Raw genomic sequence first — 7,909 nt, 5'->3', positions numbered from 1 at the left:
ACTAGTAATTTCCTTGGTGAGGCCTAAAGTTCGAAGGTCGTGCTTCACCACTTCATATATATATATATTATATATATATATATATATATATTTATATATATATATATATATATATTTATATATATATAGAAAAAATATATAAAAATTGGAAGAGAAATGCCTTCGTTTCATATACATATATATATCATCCAAAACATCCAAAATGACAAAACTCCTCTGTCACGAGAACTGGTTACTGTACAGTGTGCCTTGAAAAGCTAATTTAAATAGCAAAAACTGGTTGGATTTCATGACATCCATATAATATGTATATATTTATAAAAAGATATTAAACTATATGAAACGAAGGCATTTCTCTTCCACTTCTCACACCATCTCCGATGAAGGAGATATATAAAATATTCTGGAAACAGCTGTAAGACCTTCTCTTTATAAATGTTCTGAAATCTTTCACAGCCTTGGATTTTTATCGCATTCTGTTACTTTTTATATATATATACATGCTAATATATGACCTATGTTGGACTCCTCATTCGCATAATCACTGAACCTGGAGCTTAGCTATAATTTGTCCATGGCACTTACTCAGCATTACCTGACCCCTTTGGATCTTCTTGACACCATTACCTCTCATAACCTAAATATATATATATATATATATATATATATAGGGAGAATTCACAAAAAAAATCAAAAGACGAAGACAGGTGGTGTAGAAAACAAACAGATGTATTAGTATAATGCTCAGGAATTGAAAAAGAATTTTACGTTTTGACCCTACGCTCTTTTACAGAAAGGAATACAGAAAGAAACAAGGAGAGAAAAAAATGTGTGTAGTGGCTACTGATCTATCATGGCAACATATATATATATATATATATGTATGTATCTATGTATGTATAATAATAATAATAATAATAATAATAATAATAATATAATAATAATAATGATAATAAAAGGAAAATGGAAAGTTTAAACTGACATATGTTAATCTATTAACACAATATAATATTATTATTATTATATAAATATTAAAAATCCTACAACTGTTTTGATTCAAACCCAAAACCAATAACAAATTTACAAAAATTCATATTTTGGAAATATTTTGAGTAAAAATCTCATCAGGGTAAAACAGGACAAAAATTACATATTAGAAATTATAGTTATAACTTGAAGATTTATATATATATTTTTTCATAAATGCATTTAACAGAAACTTTACATATATGATTTAATATACAAATAAATTTATTGTAAAGATTATCATAATTATTTTTAATTGTTAATTTATTTAACAAAAGGTAATTAGCTTTTTGTATTTGTTGTAAGTCTTAAAAATAATATATAAATTTAGTGATTTAAAAATTTTGTGACTATATTAACATATAAATTTCATTACCAACGTTGCCTTACTGGCACCTGTGCTGGTGGCATGTGTAAAAGGATTCGAGCGAGGTCATTGCTAGTACCGCCTGACTGGCCTCCATGCCAGTGGCACATAAAAAGCACCCACTACACTCTCGGAGTGGTTGGCATTAGGAAGGGCATCAAGCTGTAGAAACTCTGCCAAATCAAGATTGGAGCCTGGTGCAGCCATCTGGTTCGCCAGACCTCAGTCAAAATCGTCCAACCCATGCTAGCATGGAAAGCGGACGTTAAACGATGATGATGATGATGATCAGATTTGCCATAAGTTTATAACTATTAAATAACAAGTTTTTAAAAAAAAATATGTTTAGTTTTTTTTTTTCGAGCGTATGGATACATACAAATAAAAACATAAATTTACATGAGCTTATATAGTTTATTTTCTTTAAGATAGAAATAGTAAATATTGTAACTTATTTTACGTACACATTAGTATAGATGATAATAAATAATGATTATAGTATAATTTGTAATATTATTTAGTGTCGGCGTGTTGAGGATAAGGGATATTTTTCTGAGTAAATTTTTGTGTATGAGACATTTTTTTTTCTTAACCGTATAAAAGTGAAAGTAAATATTTACTGTTTCACCATAGATTTACAATGAATTGTTTCTGTTTTAAAATACTGACACACAGAAAAATGCTTAAATCAATATTCTTAAATACACACACGCACATTTTATAACCATTATATTAGTTTTTATTTGTATTTGATACTTTATAAAAAAAGTTATTGATGCTCACACATACAAACATGAACATATATTGATTAATTCAGCCTGTTTAAAGATCTCAAACCTCTAATATGTAATTTTTGTCCTGTTTTACCCTGATGAGATTTTTTACTCAAAATATTTCCAAAATATGAATTTTTATAAATCTGTTATTGGTTTTGAGTTTGAATCAAAACAATTGCAAGGATTTTTGATATCTACATAATAATAATAATAATAATAATAATAATAACAATAATAATAACAATAATAATAAAAATAATGATAATAATAATAATAATGATATAATATCATGTTAATACGTTAACATATGTCAGTTTAAACTCTCCATTTCCCTTTTATTATTTTTGTATATTATATATATACCCATTTGTATTATAGAAAATTCTTTTTACTAAATTCAGTTTTAACCAGTTAAAACAGTGAAAATTGGATGTTTCCATCCCTATAAGAGGAGCTTGCTTCCTCTTACAGGATGATATATATATATATATATATAATTAATATATATATATATATTTATCATCAGCATCATCATCATCATCATCATCGTAACATCTGCTTTCCATGCTAGCATGGGTTTATATATTACATATACATATATACATACATATATATATATATATATATATATATAATATATATATATATATATACATTTTAATATTTATATAATATATAGATATTTATATATATTATACAATCACCATCATCATAATCATCTTTTACATCTGCTTTCCATGGTAGCATATATATATACATATATATACTATATATACATATATATATATAAGTATATATATCTATATATATATATATATATATATATTATATACATTTATATATTTATATATCATACACCCATTTAGATATTTATATATATATATATTATATATACAAATATTCTATTAATTATAACATAATTATAATCAGGGATCAGCTAATTGCTTCGCCATGCACCGAATTTAGAAATAGGAGTTAAAATGCTTTTTCTGCTACCATAAATATCTCCCAGACAGTAACACACTTTTTTATGTAGGCAAAAAGAAAAATATCTGAATTGTGTGGATTCGTTATTTTTTTCTTTTTGCCTACTTAAAAAAGGTTGTTACTGTCTGGGAGATATTTATGGTGGCGGAATGGTATTTTAACTGCTATTTCTAAATTCAGTGCGTGGCAACTGATTATAATTATGTTTATAATTATAGAATATTGTATAATTTTACCTAAAAAGGTTATTTTAAGGTACCAAACTACTTGGTAAAATTATTAATTATTAATTAATTAACTGATTAATTAATTAACTTTACTCTTTTATTATTATTGAAATAAGTGGCTGTGTGGTAAGTATCATGCTTACCAACCACATGACTCCAGGTTCATTCCCACTGTGGGGCACCTAGTAGTGTCTTCTACTATACCCTCGGGCTGACCAAAGCCTCGTGAGTGGATTTGGTAGATGGAAATTGAAAGAAGCCTGTCGTATATATGTATATATATATATATATATGTGTGTGTGTGTGTGTGTATGTTTGTGTGTCTGTGTTTGTCCCCCTAACATCGCTTGACAACCGATGCTGGTGTATTTACGTCCCCGTAACTTAGCGGTTTGGTAAAAGAGACCGATAGAATAAGTACTAGGCTTACAAAGAATGGAAAAGTGGATGATGAAGATGATGACAACAACAACAACGACGACAACGACGACGATGATGATGATGATGATGATGATAACGATGATGATGATGAGGAGGAGGAGGACAATGATGATGATGATGATGATGCTGACAACAACAATGACGATGATGATGACGATGAGGATGACTATGAAAAGAAGTGTGTAATCGTCAGCTACATGTTGCTATACAACTAATAACTGTTCTCATTAGGTTTAATAAGATATTTTACAGGTTAACAGATATGCACTAATTGTTGTGAGCTTAACACCCCCCAGATCCCCAGATTACTGAGCCCATAACTAATGCAGTCATTGTGTTAAGACTCCTAAAAAACTTTTAAAAAACTCAGTTTACTCTGCTTGTTTCAGTTTGCCTGACTAGACATAAAAACAGGTTCTATGTCCTACATCACAGTTCATTAGTCAGGTGTAGGATGAACGCCATTGAGCTGTAAAAGCAATTAATGCAACAAATAAACCTTTGTATGCACCTAAGCATGGAAAGGTCGATGCAAAACAGTAAACAAATATATATATATATATATTTATATATATATACACACACATACATATATATGTATATACATGTATATATACATACATACACACATATATATATATTTATATTTATATATATATATATATATATATATATATATATATTATACATATACATACAGCTTTGCATCCACCTTTCCATGCTTAGATGCATACAAAGATGTATTGTATGCATAGATATATGTATACATACATACATATATGTACGTACCCACACACACACACACACACACACATACACATATCGATATCTATTTATCTCTCTCTCTCTCTCTCTCTCTCTATATATATATATATATGTGTGTGTGTGTGTGTGTGTTTATATATATATGTGTGTGTTTATATATATGTGTGTGTATATATAGTTATAAATATAGATGTATATATACATAGGTTAATGGTGAATATAGTCTTTGTGTGTGGCAAGGTGCAGGCACAATAAGCACTACAAATGCGCAAACAATAGGCTTTCTCAAATGCTCAGAGGAGGGATCATTAGAAGTAGTAGATAGCTTCTGTTACTTTGGAGACAAAGTTAGCAATGGTGGAGGAAGTTCTGAAAGTGTAGCTGCTAGGATAAGAATGGGGTGGACAAACTTCAGAGACCTTCTACCTTTGTTGGTAACTAAGGGCCTCTCCCTCAGAGTGAAAGGCAGATTGTATGATGCCTGTATACATACAGCTATGTTACATGGCTGTGGGACATGGGCTTTGACTACAGAGGACATACAAAGGCTTGAAAGAAATGAAGCTGTCATGCTTCACTGGATGTGTAATGTTACTGTGCATGCAGGTGTGTAAATAGTTTAAGAGGGAAACCAGGTGTAAGAGGCATGAGATGTTGCGTGCAAGAAAGAAGAATACACTGGTTTGGTCATGTGATGTTTATTTTTTTGTTTGTTCCTTCTTGAGCCATGCCTGGCTCATAAGGGCCAGTTTCCCGGTTTCCTTGGCATATAGGTTCCCCACCTGGACATGACGCCAGTCCATCGCAGGTGAGCTGCAAGATGTAGGAAGAAAGAATAAGGAAAAGTTGTGGTGAAAGAGTCATCAGAAGACATATCAAGATGAGTAAAGTCACTGTCTTCCACACACGCAGGCTTGTCCTTTCAGGTGCCGGTGCCACTTAAAAAACACCTGTACTGTTGCTGCATTGACACACCTGTGCTGGTGCTGCATAAACACACCTGTATCAGTAGCACGTAAAAAGCACCTAGCACACTCTGCTAAGTGATTGACATTAGGAAGGGCATCTAGCTATAGAAACCATGCCACAACAGACAGTTCGAGCCTGGACAGCTCCCTGCTAGCCAGTTCCATGTCAAATTGTGATGTGCCAAAGAAGAGTTTACATGAAACTATTTTTTGACTCATTACAGAGGATACACAAAGCCTCAAACTGTTTCTTATCATTGTCAAATGCTCTATCACTTGATTAGATGATGATGATGATGATGATGATGATGATGATGATGATGATGATGATGATGATCATCATCATCATCATCATCATCATCATCATCATCATCACCGTTTAACGTCCATTTTCCATACTAGCATGAGTTGGATGGTTCAGCTGAGGTCTGGGAAGCCAGGTGGCTGCACCAGGCTCCAGTCTGATCTAGCAGTGTTTCTACAGCTGGATGCCCTTCCTAACGCCAACCACTCTGTGAGTGTAGTGGGTGCTTTTTACGTGCCGCTGGCACAGGGGCCAGAGAGGGCTGGCAATGGTCATGATCAGTTAGTGCTTTTTACGTGCCACTGATACGGACACTAGTGAAGGCGGCGCTGGCATAGGCCATGTTCGGATAGTGCTTTTTACATGCCCCTAGCATGAGTATCACAACTACAATTTCCATTTGATTTTCATTTTGATGTTGACATCACAAAGGATACACAAAGCCTCACACTTTACTTTTGAAAATCTTTTTAAATCAGTGAAACTGGTTAAGTTAAAAAATACTTTTAAAAGACTCCTGCATTTCAAATTCTTTTCCTTATATATATGAGTGGTGTGTGTGTGTGTGTGTGTGTATGTATATGTATATACAGGGTAATTCAAAAGTCTCCATACACAGGAAGAATTTATCTTTTTATAAGAAACAGTTTGTAAGATCCACTAGATACCCTGATCTGACCTCTCTTGATTTCTATCTTTGGGGGGCATTTGAAAGGCATGGTGTATCACAGAAAGATAAAAGACACAAATCATTTGAAGGAACGCATCAACAACTCATTTGCTTACGTATCACCAGAAGTACCATTGCGAGTTCACAATGAGTGGGGTAACTGTATTGCAATGTGTATTCAAAACAATGGTAACCATATAGAGCTTTTTAAATAAATAAATAAAAAACTATTCTTATAAACACTTTTACTCTTTTAGTTGTTTCAGTCATTTGACTGTGGCCATGCTGGAGCACTGCCTTTTTTGTATCTCCCGGGTGATACAAATACCAGGCCAACCCAGGGTAAAAGTGGAGCAAGCCCCTGATACTTCGCCTCTTTCTAAAAATCAGTTTAATATTAGTGGCCCCAAAATAGGGACCGTATCAGAAATTAAGCTGATAAGAAGAGATACTACACTTTGATCTTAGCCAAAAGGCCGAGAAGCGATATAAGAACTGTTTCTTATAAAAAGATAAATTGTTCCTATGTAAGGCAACTTTCGAATCACCCTGTATATTACTCTTTTACTCTTTTACATGTTTCAGTCATTTGACTGCGGCCATGCTGGAGCACCACCTTTAGTTGAGCAAATCGACCCCGGGACTTATTCTTTGTAAGCCCAGTACTTATTCAATCGGTCTCTTTTGCCAAACTGCTAAGTGACGGGGACGCAAACACACCAGCATCTGTTGTCAAGCAATGCTAGAGGGACAAACACAGACACACAAACACATACACATACATACATATACATATATATACATATACACGACAGGCTTCTTTCAGTTTCCGTCTACCAAATCCACTCACAAGGCTTTGGTCGGCCCGAGGCTGTAGCAGAAGACACTTGCCCAAGATGCCATGCAGTGGGACTGAACCCGGAACCATGTGGTTGGTTAGCAAGGTACTTACCACACAGCCACTCCTGTATATATATATATTATATATATTTTTATTAAAACTGCAAAATTATCACTAAACTGTGACTCTGAGTTTTACACTCCCATTTGTCAAACAGTTATTATTCATCACAACTGTCCGACAAACAGAAATGTGAAACTCTGAGTAACAGTTTTGTGTGATAATTTTGCAGCTTTAATAAAAGCATATTACTCTGCCTTAGATATTCGAGTACTATTTTTTCCACCTTGCTTTTCATGTGTACGTGTGTGTGTACACGTGTTTGCATGCATGTGTGTGCATGTGCGCGCGCGCGTGTGTGTGTGTGTATGTGTGTGTGTGTGTGTGTGTGTGTGTGTGTGTGTGTGTGTGCATGTGTTTGTGTGAGAGTGTGTGTGAAAGCTTCATACGAAAATCACTGAGCTGCCAGTTGTAACA

General features: G+C 33.1%; 1 non-coding gene across 1 annotated transcript; it reads right to left on the bottom strand.

The window, feature by feature from the left end:
• Nucleotides 1–6,828: 6,828 nt before the first annotated feature.
• Nucleotides 6,829–7,019, bottom strand: LOC115217748. Its single transcript, XR_003882196.1, has one exon. It is a non-coding gene; the product is annotated as a U2 spliceosomal RNA (small nuclear RNA).
• Between the last annotated feature and the right edge of the window lie 890 nt (nt 7,020–7,909).

The sequence above is a fragment of the Octopus sinensis genome, linkage group LG11 (genome assembly GCF_006345805.1).
Source record: "Octopus sinensis linkage group LG11, ASM634580v1, whole genome shotgun sequence".
Classification (NCBI taxonomy): Eukaryota; Metazoa; Mollusca; class Cephalopoda; order Octopoda; family Octopodidae; genus Octopus; species Octopus sinensis.
The sequence above is the reverse complement of the archived record's forward strand: the minus strand, read 5'-3'. Positions and strand labels throughout refer to the sequence as shown.